This window comes from Erpetoichthys calabaricus, chromosome 7 (assembly GCF_900747795.2).
Source record: "Erpetoichthys calabaricus chromosome 7, fErpCal1.3, whole genome shotgun sequence".
Classification (NCBI taxonomy): domain Eukaryota; kingdom Metazoa; phylum Chordata; class Cladistia; order Polypteriformes; family Polypteridae; genus Erpetoichthys; species Erpetoichthys calabaricus.
Window position 1 is genome coordinate 129,505,062 of NC_041400.2, and position 26,728 is coordinate 129,531,789.

General features: G+C 37.7%; 1 protein-coding gene across 6 annotated transcripts in view; it reads right to left on the reverse strand.

Moving 5' to 3' along the window:
• Positions 1 to 26,728, reverse strand: part of LOC114654677 (septin-11) — a 148,927-nt gene that overhangs the window by 114,952 nt on the left and 7,247 nt on the right. The gene's annotated exons all lie outside the window — the stretch shown is intronic.

Here is a 26,728-nt window from a genome sequence, read left to right on the forward strand (position 1 = left end):
TTGTCCAGAGTGATTTGGTCAACTTGCACCCTTTGCTACTGGAATATGCCCTAGACCACTGGATGTCTAAATTGAATTAAGTAGGTCCAAGAATGTTATAATTTAATAATTGTTAGCAGGATATATAGGCACAATTACATTTCAGTGTCTCACTTTGGGTAAATAATGATAACAAAGGGTCTATGTCAAACTCAGAAAATGCAAAATTTGCATCTTTACAAAAGCTGATCTTGGAAACAAACTTGTACTTTGTCTGGCAAGATGCTGTTTGGCACATAGATGGGGGTGGGTGTGAACAGACAAGCACGGACATTATCCTTTGTTAAAAAGCATGGTACATAAAGGTTGTTGTACTCCCAACTTCTGCTAACTTGCAATACAAAAATTTTACAAACCTCTTCAAAGAAAACCAGATCATAGTGAAGATTAAGAACCACTGGCTCCAAGGTATAAAAGCATCACAGTTACTGTGGTATATACAGTAGCCTAACTAAATGCATTTATAGTACATTTCTCATATAGAAGTGTAAATTTGATATCTGACAGTCATTTAGGTAGACTGTGTGTAAAGTTTGTGCAATAATCAATACACACCAAGCAACACTTGTCAGCTATGTATGAATTCCACAAAGACAGAAAGAGCACTGCACTTTTATTTTCATAATGCAAATGGGCACCTCACCAACTAGGAGAGGGGCAAGCTTCCAGGTTTTATGAAGAATTCTTTGGACTCTATTTCTTCAGTCATTAGATCCTTGCTACACATTTTCATGACCTAAATGAATCATGTTTACATTCCCTAATTCCCTCATTCTCTTTCATCATAAATGCAGAAGCATAAGGAATTATCCAACTGGATCTAATTACACACTGTGGTATTACAAACAGCCTATAGTTATCCCATGGGGGCTCAAGGAAAAATATTTATAAAAGTGTACAGAGGACCTGACTTGGGAATAGCAGTGCACTATACAAAAAGTAAACTGAATTGTGGTAAATTAAGTGGTGGTAGGGAGCCACCAATGCGTTACATTGTTTAGCTCTACTATGTCATTATTCCAGGAGAATAAAACTGAATAAGTTAAACTGGGAGTATGCTTATGAACATGCCATGAGATGAACTAATGTCCAAGGATATTGTCAAGCACCCTAAAATCCAAAAACTTCATTAAGCGTGCTTAGAGACTGGATGGATATAAGCAGAGAGAGTTCTGTATAAAAAGAATAAAATTACAAGTGTTATTAGAAGAAAAAAAAAAGTACCTTTCATTGCCTATGGACTGTCCAATTGTTTCATAAATATTTGGCTATTTTGATTGAATTATCTTTTTTAAAATTGCAGAAAAAGAAGAAACAAAATAAAAAGAACACAAAAGCAAAAGGAGACTGCTGTGCATGGTAATAGTTTTGCAAAATGCAGTAAAGCATTTGGAAGTGCTACATTTCTTTCTTATACAGACAATAAGACTATTATTCCAAAAGTAATCCTGATTTGTTTACAAAATAGCACTTTAACATTTGGCCACAAAACCGAGACAGCTCAGACTTGTTCAGTAAGTTTCTGACACAAACACGGCATGTTCAAAGTACTTTTCATTGTATTAACATTGTAGTGCCTCATATATTAACAGGATTATTCAATAACTTTGTAAATATCCGAGTTCAATTACCACTTTCATGATACATTACGGTGCAAAATACCCCATGTAGGATTAACACATAGACCCAAAAAAACACAACAAGCATTAACCATTCATTACCCCAAAAATTCTAGATACAAATATCTCACATATTTTGAAAGTTGCACATAATAAAAAAATGTTTCTATGACATCACCAATTATAATGAAAAAAATACAGTATATATAAATACTGTTAGTTGATACAGTATGACTAGTATCAGTACATAAGGGTGACTTGCAAGAGCATGGGTGAAAATTAAAACAAATCTATTAGTTTTTGTTTTCTTTCAACAAAACTATAGGAAATCCACAAACGAAATGTGAGCATCCCGCAGATTTGGTCAACAGATTAATCATCAAAGTATCCATAAACCTTTTAAAGGTTGTCAAGGTTTCCACTTCAATTACATACACTGGTAATTTGTTTGAGACTCCATGGCCCTTTGCATGAAGAAATTCTTAACCAACTTCAGTTTGGAACGTACTTCCATTTAATTTGCACTAGTGTAGTGAAGTACATGGCTTAGGATTTAGCTTGAAGAATTTCAAAGAAACAGTTTTTATTTTACTAATGCATTAAGTAATTCTGAAGACCTGGATTAGGTCCCCTATTTACTTCAAATAGGAATGCTGAAAAGAATGCAGCTTCATAAACAAAAAAAATAACCAATATTTCCCAGAGCGAGCTCAAAGATTGCGTTAAGATATTTTCCTGAACAAAACAGACATTATAGAATTTTAGTTTGTCCTTCATAATCTATTTTCTTTCATGGGATGAACTGAAAGCAATGCGTTTACTTGTATTTGCAATGCCAGTTTTTTATTCATTCCGATATACAAACTAAATCATTGCAATCTCACAAGGACCCATGTATTTTTGTAGGTATTCATATTGTATTTGTATACATTTATTTGCTTATTTAAATTTTCTTTTGCAATAGTTTCTGCAATCTTAATGTGTATTTTTTGCATATTTTACATCTGGTTAAAACTTGCAAGCTTTGTCATTGATTATTTATAACTATTGGTTTTACATAATATTAGAAAGAGGCCTGAACGAGGAGGGTTTGAAGAGAATACCACACTGTATCAGAGGAACCAGGGTGAAGGGGAGGCACTGGCTACCCCCTCCCTGAACTCTTAAGCCAGTGTTGCTTGTCATTTTTTACCATGATAAAATATAATAATTCATTTAACGCCTTTCCCATGCTCAAGGCGCTTCACAAAATCACAGAAAGAACAGCAGTGTATATGTAACATTAGATACAAATATTTTCAGCACAGAACACTAGAACAGATAAGTACAGGATATACAAAGCATTAAATAGAATACAGAGAAAAAAAAAAAAATCAGAATATTAAAATTCAATACTAAAAGAAAAATTCTGAACAAATAGCAAAATTTGTGATATAACACACAAATTATCCTGAGCATCTGGACAGAAAGGTAAACCGAAGGAATTGTCAGAATGTTAGGTTAAGTTAAATGCACCCTGAACAGATGAGTTTCAAGTTGTTCAAAAAAAAAAAAAAAAAAAAAAAAAAACCACTCACAATACGTATACAAGAACACTGCAATGCTGTCAGAAGGAAGGACCTGTGTTCTCAGATATATGCACATATAAGTTCAACAAGAAACACGTTTTAACTGGGACACTGTGCAAGAGAATTTAGAGCTAATGCTAAAAGTGCCAAAGAGATAGCTGAATCATGGCTATCAAACGTAAACACACAGACACTTGGACATGAACCCAGCATACTCCTTTGCCACCATAAATCTATTAGCTCTATAGCTGGCCTTGCCCCAGGCCCTATTTCACTCCTTCAGACAGCTCGGCTTTAAATATTTTTTTCTGTTAATTTCCTTGGGAGTGTGAGGCATAGTTAGAATTAATGTAAATAATAATAATAAAATTAATTACAATTATATAGTGCTTTTCTAGCCTACACAAAGCTCTTTATATATCCAGTGGGGAACTACTTCAACTACCACCAATATGTAGCACCCATTTGGATGATATGATAGCAGTCATTCTTGCACAAGTGCCCAGCTGACCACACATTAGTTAATAGTATGGGAAGGGGTGAGACATAGTCAATAGGGGACAGGGGATGATTAGGGGCCAAAATGGACAAGGTTATGGTGGACAATTTAGCCAGTACATCAGGAAACATCCAACTAAAACCCCTACTACAACCCAACTTGTTTTACTGGGACTGGGGTAACTAAGGATATTGCTAGATTAACCACATTAACTGAGCAATGTCACTATTAATAGCTTGCTGAAATTATGCATAATTATGCATAATGGAAATACGTACTTTTTTTTAGTAAAGTTACAGAAACAGTCTGTGAGAAAACTAAGGTAACTGGTATACCAATCAGACATACACACACCAGAAATTGGTATAGGAGATTAAAGGCAAATAAGTCAATGTCTGGCCATTCAATTTTATGGACCACTTCAATTTAATTGATTTATAAAAAATATATATTACATAACATTCTCAAATGAGAGTTGTTAAACCTAGATTTTGTTCAATTAGTCAGCTCTCATGTAGTTAATAAAAATTCTGACCAACAGATTAAAACTGTGTTTCACTTCTTACTAAACATCATTAAGATTAGATTAGGTAACCCTTATTAGTCAGAAGGAGAAATTTAACAAAAACTAAAACAAAGATACTGACTCAGAGGACAAATAATAAAAATCGATAGATAAAGTGGGGAATTAGCAAAAATTATGCAAATGAACTTAGAATATAAGAATTTGGTCTGGTAAATTGTGAGGAAGCACTGAATTCCCTTATAGCAGCGGGCAGAAAAGATCCTCCAAGATGCTTCTTAGGACACTGTGGGGGAATGAGCCTGTGGCTACAAGTGCCCCCAAGAAAGCACCTCCTGGAGGGGATGGAGAGGACTTTCATGATTGCAACATTCACTGTTGTGCATTTATCCAGATTTTTCTTTTACGTAAAAATTGAATATTAAAATTAATAGGCAAATTTCCATTAAAGATTTCTTTTAAATTAGCCTGTATTTTTTTTTTCTACAGACAGTTGTAGACATGCTACCTGCAGCAAACCAATTAGACAGGAAGCTACTGTGACTTATTCAATTCAGTTTGAGCTATGCTTACAGCTGTTAGATGTCAATGAACATATCAAGAGCTCTACAAAACCTGATCCAGCCTTTACCCTAAAAGCATTTCATATTGGTGCCAAAACTATTTGTCCATGTGTGAATGAGAATTCTCATTCAAAACAGATGTCTAATAAGCTTTTAAAACAGATCCTTGTACACGATAAATGATATTGTGTAGGGAGAAAATGTTTATTGATAAAACAGTATTTATCTTCACATGAACCAGATTTCAGCACACAGCAGCAAAGAGTGGTTAGCGTTGTTGTCCCACAGATACAGTATCCTAGGTATAAATCCCACTCCTGAGTCATCTATTGGTAGTTTGTATATGCTCCAGTTTTTCTGTGGGCCTTCCAGTTTTACTTCCACGCATTCTCAATTCTGAATTGGCACAGTGCACATGTAAGTGGGTCCTGCAATAAACTACTGCCTGTCTACCAAACTTTTGCTGCAGAAAGTTTTCAGAAAATTGGTAAGATTCTCTGTGTAAACACTTGACTACACAGCACCAATAGTTAACACTTTTAAAAATGACATTACACTTTGAATAATGTATTTTTTTAATACAACAACATGCTTTGCACATATACAACTACTTGTAGCCGTCAGATACATATAAAATAAAACAAAAAATCTAGCCAATGATGCAAATGACAGACATTTTTAATAAGGCATCGATCAGGATGATGCTATTTTAGTCCTATGCCATATGAACTAAAAGTCATACAGCTGGATAAAAATAATTTTTTGTATATTTTACTTACCAAACAATAGTTAATCAATAAGCCTACGGAGTCAGCAAGCACCAAATTCAAAATCCTGCATCCCTGTATTTTGAAACCTTTAAATTTTATTCTTAAATACACATTAAGAAACCAGAACTAAAACTAATGTCATTGTATTATAGTACTACAGTGGAACCTCGGTTCACGACCATAATTCGTTCCAAAACTCTGGTTGTAAACCGAGTTGGTCGTGAACCGAAGCAATTTCTCCCATAGGACTGTATGTAAATACAATTAATCCGTTCCAGACCGTACAAACTGTATGTAAATATATATATATTTTTTAGTTTTTAAGCACAAATATAGTTAATTATAACATAGAATGCACAGCTTAATGGTAAACTAAATGTAAAAACATTGAATAACACTGAGAAAACCTTGAACAACAGAGAAAACTCACACTGCAATAGTTCGCGCTATAGTGCTAGGAACCGCTCGCTAAAAACACTTTTTTTAATGAGTTTTAAGCACAGGGGAAAAAATGAACATTTAAAAAATCCGTAATTTAATAAACCACCAAGAAAAGTAACATTGCAACAATGCAGGCTGCACTGCACTGTAAATAGAACTAAAAACAAAAACAAGCCTTCTCTACCTTCTGCATCCCTCGCTCACTCTCTCTCGTGCCTGTGTTTGTGTATGTGCGTCTCTCTTTTGCGAGCCTGGAGCACCTGTTTGTGTCTCTCTCTAGCGGGCAAGCCTCTCTCTCTCTCCTGCCCCTTCAGACAGTTTAGCAAGTGTACAGATTTAATGCTTTGTGGTTGGTAGAACCGTGGTGTGCCTTGGGATTTTTTGAGTTACAAAACGTGTGCCACCATAGAAGAACAGTTGGAAAAACCCGACGCTGTGCACTACTTGGGAGGTTTTGTTGTATTCTTTGGATAAACTAGCAAAGATACTGCAATCTGAAACAATATGTAGGGATAATCACTACACTTCTATTTCAAAGAATTTTATTATTATATTAGGGCAGTCAGCATTGTAAGCTATCAGGCCAACTGGCAAGTTAAATACAGAGGTACTAAAGACTTACTTTGGTTTCAGTGCCACTCAAACAAAATGTGATGTGATATGACAGTGATTCAATTTTTTACAGAAACATGACATAAAAATAAAAAGTAATTTTTACCTTTGCTACTTATTTAGTATTGCTCCAGAACTACCATAAACTCCACTTCCTCTCACACCCCTGCACCTATGTCGGTATATATAAATCAAGGAAATGAATACTAGTACCACGTACTGACATGTGGCAAGGCGTTGTGTAACGTGTAATTTGAAACTTTTAAATAAAATTTTTATCTCTAAATTTTTAAAGGTTAATATATAAATTCAGTACTGGATGTGTATGGTAATTTTTAGGTTCACATTTAACTTTTTTGCATTGTTTTGTAATGTTAAAAAAAAATAAAAACACAACAACATGAAAATGCTGCCCTGACCAAAGCACTGGCTAACATGAAGGCCTCATTGCCGGCCCGGGATGCTACAATATTATCACATTAAACAGGCCACAGTAATTGCAAAAATTGAGGCGTTGACTTTCACAGGCCTAATATATAGATATGAGTACTGATCAGTAAGTACAGATGCATGACATGAATAAATATCGATATATTAAATATTTTTATGTGCAAAATAGATATACTGTATGTAAACAACAATAAATACACACAGAGTATCATAAGTTATTGATATTTAGAAAGGGCAGCTATTGAGTGGTAAGGGTTGAGAGTTCAGAATGGTGATAATATTATGAAAAAAAATGTTCTTGAGCCTGCTGGTGTGGGACTGAAGGCTCTTGTTGCACCTTCCTGATGGGAAGTGGGTAAAGAGTGCATGGTTGGGGTGTGAGGCATCCTTGAGGATGCTGTGAGCCCGTTGCCAACACTGTGTATGCTATAGAACAGCAATAATCAGCAGCACAATGCAGATGATGTGCTGGGCCATTTTTACCACCTGTTGCAGGGCATTCCTGTTAGCTATGGAGCAGCTGCCATACCACACTGTACTGCAGTTACTCAACATGCCCTCTACAGTGCAGCAATAAAAGATCAACAGAATCTGAGTAGACTATAGGCTCTCTTTAGCCTCCACAGAAAGTAAAGTTGCTATTGCGCCTTTTTAACCAGACTGGAAGTATTCATTGTCCAAGAAAGTTCCTCAAAGATGTGGATGGTCAGGAATATTAAGCTGGAAACACACTCCACCACCTCAGCCTCAATTATTTAGATGTAAGTGTGTCTGCTGCCTTTAGTTTTCCAGTAATCCACAATGAGCTTCTTAGTCTTCTTGGTGCTCCTCTCTGTAGGCTGACTTGTCATTGTCAATGATCAGTCCTATTACCATGGTGTCATCTGCAAATTTTATGATGGACCTGAAGCCATACAAAGGGATGCAGTCATGGGTGAAGAGGGAGTAGAGGAGTGGGATGAGTACACATCCCTGTGGATCACCAGAATTCAGGATCATGGTTTAGGATGTGTGGTTGTTTAACCTGACAGAAAGGGTTTTGGTGGTTAGAAAGTCCAGTGAACAATTACAAAGAGACGTGCTGATGCTGTGGTTGTGGATTTTATTTAACAGGTTGGAGGGGATGATGGTGTTAAATGCAGAGGTTAAAAAAAAAAAAAATCAACAAACAACCCCATGGCATAGGAGTTGCTTTTATTCTTGTGTATCAGGGCAGAGCAAAGAGCCAAGGTTATGACATCCTCCACTGGCCTATTGGGATGATAGGCAAACTGGTAGGAATCTAGTTCAGGAGGTAAACTGGATTTGAGGCGAGCCAGAACCGGTTTCTCAAAGCACTTGGTAATGATGGGGGTGAGTGCACCAGGGCGCTAGTCACTCAGGCTTCCTGTTGAGGATAGTTTGGGCACCAGTACAAATTCTTGTGGACTTAAGGCATGCAGAGACGACAGCCTGGGCCAGAGAGAGAGATTGAAGATGTTACTGAAGACCTCAGACAGTTGCCCAGCAATAGGCTATTAAGCACATGCCCAAGTATGCCATCAGATTTCCAAATTTGGTTTCTGCCTTGCACTCAATGCTATTCGGATAGCCACTGTCTCCCCACAACCCTGAACTAGATAAATGGGTTAGAAAATGGATGGTTAGAAAACAAATAATCAAATACATTATTTTATACTGAATGCTTCACAATGAGCACCAAGATAAAACAAATTATACCAGGAATTTAGACAACACATTGTGAAGAAAATTACTTTTAATGTTAGTTATCTGGGCAGTGAATGTTTATCTGATGAGGACACTGCTACTGAGCACTGGAATTAATACAAATAAACACTGATAATACTGTACAATACATTGTAACAGGAATGTTGTATGGTACAAATACACTCACAGGTGAATAAGTAGACAAATGATTTTAACCAACAAGCACATTTTCCACCCTGCACGATAAGCTATGGTTGCTGAAAATTAATAACATTCTACTTAGAGCTGCCATACAAAATGAAAGTTATTTTGAAAACTTAACATACCTGAAAATATTTTTTTCCTTCTGAAGGATCAAATTATTTTAAATAAGACAGCCGTTTATTACAGTACAAACTATTTTTGTCCTCATATTAAAGATGCTCAAAGTGTTATTGACAGCCACAACTTACTACTTTTCCCCACATTACCTTGCTAGAATTTCAACTTAGGTTCTGTAAGGTTTTCATTTAAGTGGTTAGTAACATATTAATCTAACACACTTTTTAAGATTCAACAAGCATTGTAATAGTAAACTAACACATTTGTGACTGAAGAAGAGACCACAGTAGGGTCACCGATACTAATGTGCCTTGCTGAGCAAGCACCAGTCGTTCCCTTACCAGATGTCACACAATAGCCTGTACAAAGAGTACTGCTTCAGAACTGAAAGAAACTGTTTGACATGTACAACAAATTATGATCTCAGCCTATAAATTATGAAATAGTGTGTAATTATTTTTTAAGTTTGAAATTAATTTTATCAATTGGTCCATCATCATACATTGAATAATTAGGTTGTACAGTAAGATTTCCATTAAAAAAAAAATTGCTGAAAATAGGTACATAAACTATTCTGCACAAACAATGAGGTAAGGTGTAATTTTCATAATCAATTTAAAGGCTACAAACATTTATTAAACAAACTTAACCATTCCTACTATATTAGCTATACCACTTAAACAATTTGTCTCAAAAACTCATAACAACATGTGTCCTGTCCTACTTAGTCAATGTGTTTACATGAGCTTGAAAAATTTGATTATTCACAGAAAGCCGGCTTCCAAAATGCCATGTAAACACTTATTCTTGTTAGAGAAACCAGGATATTGCTCTCTGAAAAATCAGGTTAACACATATAGATTTCCCCGTGATTAACCTGGATATTTGGTCATGTAAACTCTTAACCGGGTACAGTTAAGGATTTTGTATTTTGCGCATGTCCATGGTCACTAGTCTTTGCTTCACACATGCATCCAGCATTCACAACAATATATTTATGAGGCAAATACATAACTCCTGGCTTAAACAATCTGTCTCAGTTTTTCAGAAATCCCTAAATTTATGTTGAGGAGCTGAACAAACAGATCTAAGCTCAGCAGCACAATCTCAAGAGAGTGGGGAGCATGGGGGGGTTAAAGAGTTAAAAGTACAGTGATCCCTCGCTATATCGCGCTTCGCCTTTCACGGCTTCACTTTATCACGGATTTTATATGTAAGCATATTTAAATATATATCGCGGATTTTTTGCTGGTTCGCGGATTTTATATGTAAGCATATTTAAATATATATCGCAGATTTTTTGCTGGTTCGCGGATTTCTGCGGACAATGGGTCTTTTAATTTCTGGTACATGCTTCCTCAGTTGGTTTGCCCAGTTGATTTCATACAAGGGACGCTATTGGCAGATGGCTGAGAAGAAACCCAACTTACTTTTCTCTCTCTCTCTCTCTCTCTTGCGCTGACTTTCTCTGATCCTGACGTAGGGGGATTGAGCAGGGGGGCTGTTCGCACACCTAGACGATACGGATGCTCGTCTAAAAATGCTGAAAGATTATCTTCATGTTGCTACCTTCTGTGCAGCTGCTTCGTGAAGCGACATGCTGCACGGTGCTTCGCATACTTAAAAGCTCGAAGGGCACGTATTGATTTTTGCTTGTTTGTTTTTCTCTGTCTCTCTCTCTCTTTGATTACTGTAATGTACTTTAATTACTATTTAAAGTAATGAGTAACCTTATTCAGTACTTGTTTTATTGAAGTAATAATAATACCATCCATCCATTATCCAACCCGCTATATCCTAACTACAGGGTCACAGAGGTCTGCTGGAGCCAATCCCAGCCAACACAGGGTGCAAGGCAGGAAACAAACCCCGGGTAAGGCGCCAGCCCACCGCAGAATAATAATATCGGTGTTGTTATTATCCCAGCAGTACTGGGTGATAGACAAGAAGCACATATACTGGTAACGCTGCTCCTTTGCAGGGTTCAGTGTGTACGGTGTGTAATCCAGTAAAAGAAACCTAAGTGTCATTTTAGTCTCAATCCAGCTATGTGCAAAACATTTCTTGAAACAGTGCGAGTGGCTGATGCAGTGGCCAGTGTACGTTTGTCGAATCTTTGCAAGCTCAGCTCTGTGGTGTAAAATGGATGGATGTTATTCAGCACACAGCACATGAAGAACTAAACAATTTTATAAAACCCAAGGAAAGCATCAAGTTTGGTTGTGTTTCTGGTCAGTTTTATGAAGGTACATACAGTTAGGTCCATAAATATTTGGACAGAGACAACTTTTTTCTAATTTTGGTTCTGTACATTACCACAATGAATTTTAAATGAAACAACTCAGATGCAGTTGAAGTGCAGACTTTCAGCTTTAATTCAGTGGGGTGAACAAAACAACTGCATAAAAATGTGAGGCAACTAAAGCATTTTTTTAACACAATCCCTTCATTTCAGGGGCTCAAAAGTAATTGGACAATTGACTCAAAGGCTATTTCATGGGCAGGTGTGGGCAAGTCCGTCGTTATGTCATTATCAATTAAGCAGATAAAAGGCCTGGAATTGATTTGAGGTGTGGTGCTTGCATGTGGAAGATTTTGCTGTGAACAGACAACATGCGGTCAAAGGAGCTCTCCATGCAAGTGAAAGAAGCCATCCTTAAGCTGCAAAACCAGAAAAAAACCCATCGGAGAAATTGCTACAATATTACGAGTGGCAAAATGTACAGTTTGGTACATCCTGAGAAAGAAAGCAAGCACTGATGAACTCAGCAACGCAAAAAGACCTGGACGTCCATGGAAGACAACAGTGGTGGATGATCACAGAATCATTTCCATGTTGAAGAGAAACCCCTTCACAACAGCCAACCAAGTGAACAACACTCTCCAGGGGGTAGGAATATCGATATCCAAGTCTACCATAAAGAGAAGACTGCATGAAAGTAAATAAAAAGGGTGCACTGCAATGTGCAAGCCACTCATAAGCTTCAAGAATAAAAAGCCAGCACAGTTCTGGAAAAACATTCTTTGGACAGATGAAACCAAGATCAACCTCTACCAGAATGATGGCAAGAAAAAAGTATGGAGAAGGCGTGGAACAGCTCATTATCCAAAGCATACCACATCATCTGAAAAACACGGTGGAGGCAGTGTGATGGCTTGGGCGTGCATGGCTGCCAGTGGCACTGGGACACTAGTGTTTATTGATGATGTGACACAGGACAGAAGCAGCCGAATGAATTCTGAGGTGTTCAGAGACATTCTGTTTGCTCAAATCCAGCTAAATGCAGTCAAATTGATTGGGCGGCGTTTCATGATACAGATGGACAGTGACCCAAAACATACAGCCAAAGCAACTCAGGAGTTTATTAAAGCAAAGAAGTGGAAAATTCTTGAATGGCCAAGTCAGTCACCTGATCTTAACCCAATTGAGCATGCATTTCACTTGTTGAAGGCTAAACTTCAGACAGAAAGGCCCACAAACAGCAACTGAAAGCCGCTGTAGTAAAGGCCTGGCAGAGCATTAAAAAGGAGGAAACCCAGCATCTGGTGATGTCCATGAGTTCAAGACTTCAGGCTGTCATTGCCAGCAAAGGGTTTTCAACCAAGTATTAGAAACAAACATTTTATTTCCAGTTATTTAATTTGTCCAATTACTTTTGAGCCCCTGAAATGAAGGGATTGTGTTCAAAAATGCTTTAGTTGCCTCACATTTTTATGCAATCGTTTTGTTCACCCCACTGAATTAAAGCTGAAAGTCTGCACTTCAACTGCATCTGATTTGTTTAATTTAAAATTCATTGTGGTAATGTACAGAACCAAAAATAGAAAAAAGTTGTCTCTGTCCAAATATTTATGGACCTAACTGTATATGGGCTTAGGATTTAATAACAAATACTTGACAATCAAATGTGCAGTTTTTCAAACAAAGGAAAAAAAGTAACACAAACATAATGTACTGTTTGCAGCACATTATATTTTATAATAAGCCTCTGTATAACATATTTAGTTACTTATTTGTTAGTCTTGCTGAAGCCAGATGAGATAACCATGAACGAATTGTACTTAACTGGGTGGGAACAATCAGACTGCTCACTCAGTGTTACATTTCTAAATCAATCAAATGCCTCATAAAGTCAATACTCAAATAAGGGGCGGCAATTTTGAATTGCAAAGATCAGTGGTGCTCTTGTTAACCTGGTTCAACAGACAACAAGCACTGGTATGCGTTGAACCATCAAGTCAAGAAGTCTCCTAAAAAAACATATTAGACATAAATGTGTGTCATGTGTGCAGAGAGCACATTGCACATTCTAAAAATAAAATCTGTTCTAAAAATAAAAAGATCCAAAAGCAAGGGAAAATCCTTTCTATAGCCTCAGATTATACATTGGTATTTGACTGCATCAATGGCCAAGTGGTAAATGTGAACGATACGTCATCACAGGTGCTGTGTGTGCTTTTCATTGTTCAGCATTTGAATTAATTGGCAGCTATGCTTATGAAATTATGAACTGAAAAATATGCATTTGAAGTAGATGGCTCGTCACACCCCAGTCAAAAGGACTGCTGTTAAGAGAGCTGGTAACGAAGAGCCACAAGAGAGGCAGATTTCAGCACTTAAAATACCCACATCAACAAATCTGCCTAACACCACCAGCAAAATCAGGGAGAAGGCTGCACACTATCCACCTTGCAACTGCACGTTAGCAAATAACTAAAGAAACTGAACATTACTATTTAATTGGAAATGCAAACATGCCATGACAAAATAGCTGCAGCATATTAGAACACTGTATATCCATAGACCACAATGCTTATCTACACTCTGTTTCCTGTTATGATGTCACATAGTGATGCAACAGTTAAAATGACAAAAAGATGATATAGCAGACAGAAGCACTTCTCAAATTTGTGGAGACCAGTAGCTGTGATGATCTATGTATGTATGTGTCTCTCTGTGTCTCCACTGTTGCAGCGCTCATTACAACGTGCAAATTAATTATTAAGCTTCAGTTACCTTGTGCTACGGAGATCTTGAATGGATAACAGACAATTTTAGCTTTTTTGTTTTCTCTCAGAGTCAAGGCTTTTGTTTAGTATCTTTTGCTCTCTCGGATACACTGGCCACAGTTTTTAAAACTGGAGGGGGTGGGTGTTTTAGGAAGAAGCCCTGTATGTGCAGCCTTTGCAGTACAGAATTTCGCCAATATTCACTACACACTGACATGTATTCTCATTTAAGAATCACGTCTTGCCCCGCTAGACTACATTTTTGTAAGTACCAAGTAAAGTAACTAAGTTACTTTTAAATGTAACATTCCCCAAACTGCTCAGGAGACACAGACTCAATGCTCGTTTTCGAATTCACAGCAGCTGATGATACAGATATTTTTTTTATTTCAACATTTTTATGACATCAGAGCATTTTCCCAGAGGAGAATTCCATATGTAGACTTGCACATTGCCTTAACTGGGTTACTCACCTTATCCTGATTTTGTGTATGCACAAAACCAATCAGTGTTCTCTATTGTCTTCTAAAACACAAAAGGTCTACAACAGGACTGAATAACTAACAGTTATTATTTTTAAGCACTTTGACTATGAGGTTCTATTTAAATAAAGCACGTTTATTAATATCATCATTACATAAATTTCTTTTTTAACTCACTGAATACATGTAACCAAATTGATGCAATACAAAAATGATAGTGGAGGTTATCAATTTCATTTTAAGGCTAGTAATAATGAATTTTGGTGTTTTTTTCAGATTCATTAAATAACTAAATGTTTTAATCTTATGATGCAAGAAGCTGGAGTCTATCATGGCAGCTTCAGCATCCAGGCCAGAAACAACTATGGAAGGGACACCAGACAGTCACAGGAAGCACTTATACTAAGAGCTGCCACATCAAATGTCACTGTTCGATTGTAAAAACGAATTTACCTGAAGAAGGTCTTATTCAAAGGCACACAATAAACTGTAAAATAATGGATGTTTGTTTTACATTGCACCAATTTCAGCATCATGTTACTCCAAACAGCTATGTAATGCTCTCAACTGTCCTAATTCTCAGTTTTCCTGTTATTACTGTAATGCTTTAAAATTTCCAATTTAAAGCACCTTTTCAGTGTCAAAGCACATTTTAGGTACCTCATCCAACATGCCACACAATCAACTGCCATCCTACATGGCTACTGCCTTTCCAAGAGTAGAATGAGGTATAATTAAAAATATTCTGATCACTGTCTTTTTGGTCTATCTTTATCTTTGAAAAAAAAGATGCACTCAGTTTAATCCTGTCTGTTATACCTTGATGGCTAGCTCCCACCTGTAGCATTCAACTGACATCCCATGCAACAAATTATCAAGTTAGGTTTGCATACTCTGCTTTGCTCCATCTGGGTTATTTATTTAACCAAATAAATCTTACACCTCTACTGATTTGCTTTAAAATGTTGTTCTTTTTCATTTGTTAACTTAGTAATCAAGTGGTAAACACTCAAAACTCTGTATTTATGCAATTTTTAAGTTGATGTGAAGCATCGGCTAAACAGAAATTACAATAATTATAACCAGAACTAGTGCTGGGCGGTATACCGGTTCATACCGAAAACCGTTTTATTTTTGTTATGATATGGATTTTTCTTATACCGCAACACCGGTTTAAATTGCCTAAACAACGTTCGGAATGTGGTGCAGTGGGAAACTGTTTAAGAGGGACCTTTTTCACTGCTACACCACTAAACAGGCATACAACAGAGTACATGCGTTAGTGGAGGTGTTGCACGGGGGCTCTTTTCACTGCTACACAGCTAAACAGGCATACAACGGAGTACATGCGGTAGTGGATGTGGTGCGCAGTGAAAATGAACAGAACATTCCGAAACTGAAGCTGTAACAGACGATAAAGTTAAACATGAGGACACAGAAGAACTTTTGCTGGAAAAAGGAGTCACGTCTGTTGTCTGGAGCTACTTTGGATTTAAAAGGTCGGATGTGGACCATTATGTTCAAATGTGTGAATACTGTTTCTATACTACTGGATAATACTGCAAGCCAAGTTGTACTTGTTTTATTTTTTTCCAATACTGTGTAATGTACCTGGGTACTGTGTAATAGTATGACAACATGTTGACTTTATTCTTAACATTTCCACTTTAATCTCAATGCTTATGTCGAGATTAAAGCCAACATGTAGACTTTATTCTTGTAATTTGTCATTAACTCTTTTGGGGCTAATTTTTTTTTTTTGTTTCTTTTCTCCCAGGGCTGAATATTTTTCCAAAAACTAACATTTTTTAAAAAAAGAACACAAAGCAATTGTTTAACATATCAAATCAACAAAAAATATTTACTTTTGACAAATGTTACTGTCTTGCATGTTGTATGAGCCTGCATACTCTATGATTTCACATACATATCACATACATTTTACACAGCAAAGTCTGATCTCGCTCAAAGCAGCCAATTTCAGTCATTGCCACATTGCACTCCTTACAATATGTGTTGCTTTGGTGCCTATTTTTCAATTGTCTGTTGCTGCACTTTCTCACATATATTGTAAGTGTGTACTGTAGAGAGACAAGTCACCCATTTGCCATCGTGCCATGCCACTGCCACCAAGTTTTCTGCCTGCATGAAAACCGTATTGTCACCTCTTTTCATCTTCTGAAACTTTATGAACTTTATGTATGGCATTATAGCCTGGCTCACCCCATGGGATTTGCTTCTGTTCATTACAGAAGTGAATAAAACTTTGCAGCAGCACGTACCTAAGCCACCAGGGGACAAAACACATTTGGACCAATGCTCCCTGAAGTTATATCACCAGTTCTGTCCCATCTCTATTTGTAATGCCACAGCGCGCTTCATCTTGTCTTTCGTTGTGGGTTTCCACTTTGAAAAACGAGAATGTGATGCAAACGCAGCCCGCGATTCAAAAAAAATCTCTGCCTACCCGTTTGTCTCGTCTGACAGTAGCTGAAAAGCAGCATCAGGAGAGAGCAGCCTGAAGTACAGCAGCTGGTGATCTGTCGTGTCCGACAGCAAGCCATGCCGTCTTGTAAACTCCGGTAGCCAGATCGGCTCTCAACGGATCAATGTCTGTGTATTTATCCCATGCAAACCTTGCCGTAGATGCATCGGCTGCGCGAAGGCACTCAACTGGCAGCAGATCCGCTGACGCGGCATCGGCTGGTGTCTGATCAGCTGATGCCTGCTTCTAACTCTCTTGCTCAATCTCCTGATCACTGCCAATAAAGTCCGATTCTGAAAAATCAAGAGTACGACTCCGCGATAATGCGCAAAACATCGTCTGCCGAGTGTTTTCTTTTCTGCACTTGCTTCGCCGCCTTTTCACATGTCGGTGCCATCTTGCCTTTGTTTACATTTCGCAACTCACGCACACGCAATGTTTATTTGCCGAGTCAACGAGTCTAGCATTCCTCCAAGCACAGAGGGAATGCCTGTGACGTGACAGTGAGATCTGTCGCCATTAACAGCTGATTGTCGCACCCTATCCCTGGATGTCGACTTTTGTCGACATTCGCCTTCAACCCCTCCTGTCGACAAAAGTCGACATCCGCCCTAAAAGAGTTAAAGTAGAACATCGTAAACTAAACTTCATCTTAAAATGATTATTTAATTTACTAGATTTTTTCAAACCCCGTCGTAAGTTATGTAGTACATTAAATGCTTTGTGTTATGTTCCCTGAGCCATATTAAAGTGACTTCCTCTTACACTAAGAGGAGGCGCAGGCAGCACACAGAATACATTAATTTCATGATATTCCTGCTCCCTGAACATTTAGAATGCTAAGATAAGTATTTGATATAATTTTCATGATGAAATGCATTAAAGCATGTATTAATCATGTGGGCGCACGGTGGCGTGGAGGTTGCACTACTGCCTCGCAGCAAAGGGGTTCCGGGTGTTCCCTGCTTTGAATTTGCATGTATTTCTGGTGTGTTTACTCGGCATGCTTCAGTTTCCTTTCAAAGTCATGTAGGATGTGGGGTTTTGTTATGCTATATTAACCCTGCTAGTGTATGTATTGCTCGTATTCACCCTGCGATGTGCTGGTGCCCCGTTCAGGATTTGCTCCTGCCTCGCATACAATGCTTGCTGGGATGGGCGCAATCCTGAATGGATGGCATATTTAAACACGTATAATGAAGATTTTTTTTTAAAGTTCTGAACACTCCGTGGTCTAAGTTTATAACTAGTTTTAATTTCACAAAGATGTTTATCGTGTGGTGATTGGTTATGTTGAGAAAGAAAAAGGATAGGAACAGGTGGTTTGGTACGTCAGAGAGAGATAGCATTCATGCAATAAAGAAAGCTCGCTCAGAAGAACATCCATTAATTTCCGTGTTCGTGTCTCCGACCACCAGATCACGAACTCAACATTTACACAATATTTAAGTTAAACCTGTGCGATACCCATTCATACATCCAGTTTTTTGAAGCCTCGTCACACCTGCCATAAAGTTTACACTGAACGTACACCTGGGGACCTCTTACTGCGAGGGAGCAGCACTACTGCCTCACTACCGTGCATGTTTAATACCTGCTTTAATGCATTTCATGATGAAAATTATATCAAGTATTTATCTTAGCATTCTAAATTTTCAGAGAGCAGGAATATCATGAAGTGAATGCATTCTGTGCGGTGATCGCTGCCGGCGCCTCCTCTTAGTGCAGAGGAAGTCAGTTTAAGAAGTGCTTAGCAATTAACAACTGGGTCGGGGAACACTTAACGCAAAGCATTTTTGTGCTACATTAACTTATGACGGGGTTTGAGAAAATCTAATAAATTAAACATTGATTTTAGGATGAAGTTTAGTTTACGACATTCTACTTTTAATGACAAAATAAACTGAGAATAAAGTGGAAATGTCGACTTTAATCTTGACATAAGCGTCAAGATTAAAGTGGAAATGTCAAGAATAAAGTCAACATGTCAACTTTATTCTCGACATATAGTTTTTTTTCTTCACTGTGGCCCTAATACGCTTCCGTAGGGCTATACCACAGATAGCATTATAAATGCAAGTTGCAGTTTTATTATTTATGTATATAGCTTAGCTTGAAACAAGGTCCATATTAATGCAATTTGCCTTAATGATGGTTCAGTTGGTAAACAGATGTCCCACCAAGTTGCACTTATTTTATTTTTACTTGGTGAATACTGTGTAATGCACCAGGGCTTGAAGTCTTGAAGTAATAGTAATACTGGAAGTTGCACTATTATTTATTTTATTGTTATTATTTATTAGTTTAAATATTATGCAGTTTAATGATGGTAATGTTGTTTAAAAAGTCACTTTAACGTGTCAGTGGACAGAGATTGTTAACATTAACAGAAAGTGTAGTTGGTTTACAAAAAATATTCACTATTTATTCCATTTCTAAGACATGTTCAATGCAATACAACTTTTGACAAGCACCTCTGAATATTTTACTAAGTCTAAATGCCTCTTTGGATGGTTGAAAATATGTTATCAAAATTTTATCTTAACTTGTTTACAAAATGTGTTCATAAAAAGGTTCTATATTTTGACTGCAACTGTCATGCAATGTGATTCCTTCTCTTCATTAGTGCCACCCCCTTGAAAACTATCACTTTATGGGGCCATGCAAACATGTATTAATACTTGTGTGCACATTAAAATGTTTTTTTGTACAATGCTCATGACAGTGGAATAGGTTATTCTTAGTCAGTCTTATGCAGTAATTGCAGTGGAAAATGTGGTTAACATCCACTCATGCATGGGAAAAAAATACCATTGAATACAGTGAAACCGGTATAATTTTGAGAAATACTGTGATATAGAATTTTGGTAATACCACCCAGCACAAGCCAGGACAACTACTTTAAGCTCATTACAATGCAATATTTAGTACATTTAGTTACTTCATTTCTGTGACAAGAATAGACTCACAAGTGCTTCAGTTTACATAACAGAGCGATGAACAGTCACCTCACATCTTCTGCTCTCAAAGAAAAAAAAAGCTGCTTAGATGGAGAAAAAACATAATGACAGACTTTAGCATGTTAAAGCAATCAAGGGAGATTTTAACAGAGCTTAACATGCATTACATACAGGCAGTGTTAAATGTGTTTCATACCAGTGTTAATTTTGCCAATATTGATTTAGTTTTTGCCTTTGTCTCCTGATTAAATTGCATTTTAGTTTTAGTCACATTTAGTCATTTAATTAATTGTTAGTAAATTAATTTTAGTCATCATAAAGTAAATTAGTCTTAGTATACTAAAAGTAAATTAGTCAAACAGTCCTGGATTGGACATCAGGCAGTCACATGAAGCACTCAGTAAAGGCTGCCAGATCAAATGAAACTATTCAATGGAAATTCGAATTTTACTTGAAAAAGGGTCTTATTCGAAGTCAAAAATTAGATAGATATGGATATATACTAAGATGTACACTAATAAGCCAAACCACAAGTAGTGATAGGTGTAGAAAGGATTTACTCCAAAAGATCTTGGTCAAATTAAGGCAGCTCTGGTCTGTCACCACAATGTTTCCAGCCCTCAACATCCCTTAATTATGCTGCAATAGGAATTAACATGCTGTAAGATTTTAAGTAAAAAAGCAAGATCAAGCAACACACATTAAATCTTTTTCATAAAATCTTTCTGCAAAAGAAAAATTACATTTATTGGTATGTTCGGTTAACTATTTTTAATGTATCCAGCAAAAAATTATGTCAGTAAATGCTTTTTCTCCTTCATGCAGCAAAATAAGAGTTCTTTAACTCATGTTAAGGAAAGCACCTTATTCCATTTTGACCCTTGATCTGCTGAGCTTGCCACGAGTGAAGTCCCCTGTGACACTAAGAATTCTTTGCAAAAGCCTGGGAAGCTGACATAGCCAAGAAGTCCAGAGCAAAAGATTTTAGCATATGGTATACATTGTTACTTTCTGCAACCCAAATGTCTGTGCCTGTCTCACTGTCTTATATGTCTTGATTTGCTGCTCGATACTTGTTGAAGAGGTAACTGTAGTGGCACCAGGCAATTTGTAGTTAGCTAACCACACAGATAACGTTACATACTGCACCTTGCTGTGAATCCCATGATGGTATGTCTGTAGATGCCTCTTCAGGTTTGAGGTCTTCTATTCTATGATCTTCATTCCACATGGCTAAAACGGGGTGCTATTTTGTCAACGTTGTTATTCCATATGTCTAATTGCTTTTGTCAAACGAGAATCATGTTAACCAACATAGTGGAGCAGAGTGTGGATTGTGACTGACATGTAAATGTGATAATTACCTGATGCACGCATCATTGCATGTGCCCAAACTACCATTATCCAATTAGAAGGGTGCATATACATTGTTAAAATTTACCACTTCATTCATGCTTGTTATTGGTTATTGGACTGTGTCATGTATATTAGAGATTTTTTTAAGATGTTGTGTTAGTTTACGTTTCACACCGATCACAGATCAGTGCATGAGTCAAAAGCGCTTTGCAGACTAACTAAAAAACTAAAAATATTATTAATAATGTAGTGAAGGGTGGTACCTGTGAGCATGGCACTTAAGAATTTAAGCGCCATTTCTTGGTTGATTTTATGCCTCACTATCTTAACAAGGACTCGAACACCCAGCAATCAATAAAACAGCTGTACAGATCCTTCCTTTTATAGGGTACGTGGTTAAAATAGTCAATTGCCTGGTTTGACTTGCCTAGAATAGCTAAACAGTGCAGCACAACCCCACAAGTTCGTAACAATCCAGTTAATGCAACTCCAGTTAACACAGACCTGAAATTTATATTTCCACATAAGACATAAACAGCCAAGTAAATCTAGAAATTCCCAGAAAATCCTAGGAGGTGAACTGCCCAACATTACTTTAAAGAACCCATTTGGAGAAGCTGTTCATGGGCAAGTCATTCCAAGGGAATAAAACTCGGGAGGACAAAGAGACTGAACTCTACTGCACATTTTCTTTGCCTAAGAAAGCGATGCTCTTCAGAGAGACATATGTTTAAAACCATTAAAGCAACACAGAAACTCACAACACTCATAATACATGTACATCTAACATCCACACATATACAGTACGACAGGCAGGCATTAACACCTATATTTTCCTAGAGTGTTCTTTATCTCTCTATTATAAAAAAAAAATCCTGGGAGAGAGACTAGGGAGACGAGACGTGATCTTCTCGGAAGACAATTTGACATCCAGCGAGAGACACGTTAACGTCACGCGAGACAAGGCAGTGAGACAACATTTAAAACAAGTTCACAGACATCTAACCAAGCAGTTGTTGGAATGCTTTTGGCAGTCAGACATCATGTGCACCCAGCTCTTAAAATAACGAAAAGCGACAAGCAGAACACGCAGCTTGCCAGCAGCAACAGCAGGAAGCCCCAGATGATCAGACCGCATGCGTTCAGCCACCCCCATTCACAACACGAGCAGCGTTATATGTCCTGCGAGAAAGATTTAACCATGCCCAGGGCCGTAAATAAAGGACAAGTATTGTTTTTACAAAAGTTTTAAAGCAAAAGTGAAAATAATGCATATGTAACAATTCCCATGAAAATAATCTCTTTAAATTGTATATCCGGTAAACCACACCCAGGGGTGGGCAAGCGAAGCGAGAAGGGGGCAGAGCCCCCTAGTTATATTAATAAATAAGACATCTAACCAGTACCTACGAGATGAGTCGCCTATACTGTATATAAAGCCTTGTTTATTTACAGCAAGTAAACAACTGTCAAAATGTGCACTATCACCTTCTTTTTGTGTCTTTTTTGCAAAGGAAGAAAGGTAGCACAGATGATCTCTGTTCACTTAAGTAAAAAAAAAAAAAAATTAGCATTACAGTAATCCCTCGCTATATCGCGCTTCGCCTTTTGCGGCTTCACTCTATCGCGGATTTTATATGTAAGCATATTTAAATATATATCGCGGATTTTTTGCTGGTTCGCGGATTTCTGCGGACAATGGGTCTTTTAATTTCTGGTACATGCTTCCTCAGTTGGTTTGCCCAGTTGATTTCATACAAGGGACGCTATTGGCAGATGGCTGAGAAGCTACCCAACGTACTTTTCTCTCTCTCTCTCTTGCGCTGACTTTCTCTGATCCTGACGTAGGGGGATTGAGCAGGGGGGCTGTTCGCACACCTAGACGATACAGACACTCGTCTAAAAATGCTGAAAGATTATCTTCACGTTGCTACCTTCTGTGCAGCTGCTTCGTGAAGCGACATGCTGCACAGTGCTTCGCATACTTAACCCCTTAACCGCCCTCTACCGGATATATCCGGCACCGTTGTTTTATTGCTAACGCCATACTGCCGGAATTATCCGGCACATTTGCCTGTGGTTATATGAATGCCTGGCAAGTAGTATAACTGACGGTTTGGCGTGGGTATTATTACTACGTTGTATTTCGACAAGTCTGTGGTTGTTTTGGCCGGTCATGTGACGTGATTTGCATGTAACAGCTGTGAATATGGCGAAACGTAAACTGACTTCAAGTGAGGCTTTGCAGGCGATTTTGGACAGTTCTGATCATGATTGTAGCAGTTCTGAAGAAGATTTTAGTGACAGTGATGAGCAGCAACGTGCGCTGCATGATACTGTGAATGAAGAGGCATCGGATGACGGCGCTGAGTGGGTGTATCCCCAGCATCTCAGCTGGGCTGCTGCCCGTGGTGAACTACCTTTTCTGCATTCGTTTGAGGGAACGTGTGGCTTTATTGTTGATGTAAACAATTACACTGCTGAGCAGTTTTATGAGCTGTTTGTGTCACCTGATTTGATCAGACATTTTGTTCATCAGACAAATCTGTATGCAGCACAGTTTATTGAGAAAAATCCCAATTTACCTCCACATTCCCGTGTTCGTGCTTGGTTTGACACTGATGAAAACGAAATGAAAAAATTAATTGGGATTTTGATGTTGATGGGAATAATCAGAAAACCAGATATTGAGATGTACTGGTCTACAGATCCTATGTATGCAACACCTATTTTTGCAGCTGTCATGACACGTAACCGATTCTCTTTGCTGCTGAAATTCTTTCATTTGAATGACAACAGAAACGAGCCAGATAAGAAAGATCCAAACCGCGACCACTTGTTCAAGCTACGTCCTTTGATTGATCACTTATTTGAAGCATTTCAGTTGCCCTACATGCCAGGACCGTCAGTTGCAGTTGATGAAAGTTTATTGTCGTGGAAGGGCCGCTTACAGTTTCGACAGTATCTACCATTGAAAAGGGCACGGTTTGGTATCAAGATGTTTTGCTTAGCTGAGAATTCAGGTTACATTTATAGATTTCGTGTATACACTGGCAACTTGCACAACATTTAGTGGTCAATACTGCATGAATAGATGTAAAAAATGTAAAAAAAAATGTAAAAAAGTAAAAAAAACGAAAATTGTTCAGATTTCGCCTGGCGTGGGGAATATTTAGGGAGTTGGCGGTTAAAGGGTTAAAAGCTTGAGGGGCACGTATTGATTTTTGATTGTTTGTTTTTCTCTGTCTCTCTCTTTCTCTGCTCCTGACGGAGGGGGTGTGAGCTGCCGCCTTCAACAGCTTTGTGCCGCGGTACTTCGCATACTTAAAAGCCAAACAGCCCTATTGATTTGTTTGCTTTCCTCTCTCTTTCTGACATTCTCTGCTCCTGACGCGCACTCCTTTGAAGAGGAAGATATGTTTGCATTCTTTTAATTGTGAGACGGAACTGTCATCTCTGTCTTGTCATGGAGCACAGTTTAAACTTTTGAAAAAGAGACAAATGTTTGTTTGCAGTGTTTGAATAACGTTCCTGTCTCACTACAACCTCCTGTGTTTCTGTGCAAATCTGTGACCCAAGCATGACAATATAAAAATAACCATATAAACATATGGTTTCTACTTCGCGGATTTTCACCTTTCGCGGGGGGTCTGGAACGCAACCCCCGCGATGGAGGAGGGATTACTGTATAACATAAAAAATAAATATGTAAATTTCGATTACAAGTGCTAGGATTAAAATAGTGAGATATAGGAATAGGAAAGGTGATAGTCAAGGTATAGTGGAAATAAATATTACAAATACGGCATTCTAATTTCAATTATATCTCTCTGTTATAATAAAAAAAAAATCCTGATAGAAGACGAGACTTTTTAGCCTGGGACAAGATGTGACTTTTTCAGAAAGATACTTTCATGTCCCGCGAGACGAGATTTTGTGCCAAGAGATTTAACCACGCCCGGGGCCGGAAATAAAAGAAAAGAGTAGATGACAAAGTAGAACGTTGTTGAGAACTCGAAAATGTTGGCGTGATACATATGCAGAGCAGGATAGAGATTGCTGTGTCTTACAACATTCTACCTTATATAAAATTGAGAAATGCTGTATCATAACCGCTTTCCATGTTTTCCTTTTTATTTACTTGTTGTATTACCAAGAAAACTTATATCAATGCGCATACGCACACATAATGGTTAACAGTATACATACACCACAAAAAAGTAGATCCACTAACACAATATACATAACAGTGATAATGAAAGCAATATAATTCAAAAGTGTCAAAAAAATGATAGTAAAGATCGCATTAGCGCAGACAAATGGAAATTATTATTTGGTCAAATAATGGAACAGCAAAAAGAGATTGAATATATTGTTCGGATTTAAACTTTAAGTTGGAGATTTGTAGATCATCTAATTCGTGTTGCCATCAGGAAAAAGTAGTGTTTCTTACCAATGAAGAGGCGTATCTGCAAGAATTAAAAGATGTTGTTTGGTGAAATTAAAATCCACAGACACGAGTGGCAGAGACACGAATTGGCTGGCGCGTAGCACAGGCTTGGTTGGTTGGCCAGCGAAGCAAGCAGGTGGCAAAGCTCCCTAGTATTTAAAAATATTGTAATATTGGAACACTCCTAATTCTCACATGTAATTTAAAGTACTCCAAATCACTTCTTAAAACCCATAAATATGTACATAAGACAGCTAACTGTATTTATACATATAATTTTTCAGCATTCTCAGTGCAAGAGTATGGCAGACAAATGTTAGTATGTCTGCAAATTGCTTAATTAAGATAATACTAAATGCTAGTAATTACAGACAACGTTTCCAGGTTCCTAAGTTAGCGCAAGGGAGACTGTGCGTCTTTCTCACATGGTAACTCAAGCCATATTCAAATTTCCAGATGCTATGCATAATTTATATGAACTGAGGGTAGGAACTTTGAATGTTGGCAGTATGACTGGTAAGGGGAGAGAATTAGCAGATATGATAGAGAGAAGGAAGGTTGATATATTGTGCGTGCAAGAGACTAAATTGAAGGGGAGTAAGGCCAGGTGGATCGGGGGAGGATTCAAATTGTTCTATCATGGTGTAGGTGGGAGGAGAAATGGGGTAGGGATTATTCTGAAGGAACAGTATGTCAAGAGTGTTTTGGAGGTGAAAAGAGTGTCAAGCAGAGTAATGATAATGAAGCTGGAAATTGGAGGTGTGATGATGAATGTTGTTAGTGCATATGCACCGCAAGTTGGGTGTGCAATGGGTGAGAAAGATGACTTTTGGAGTGAGTTGGATGAAGTGATGAACAGTGTACCCAAGGGAC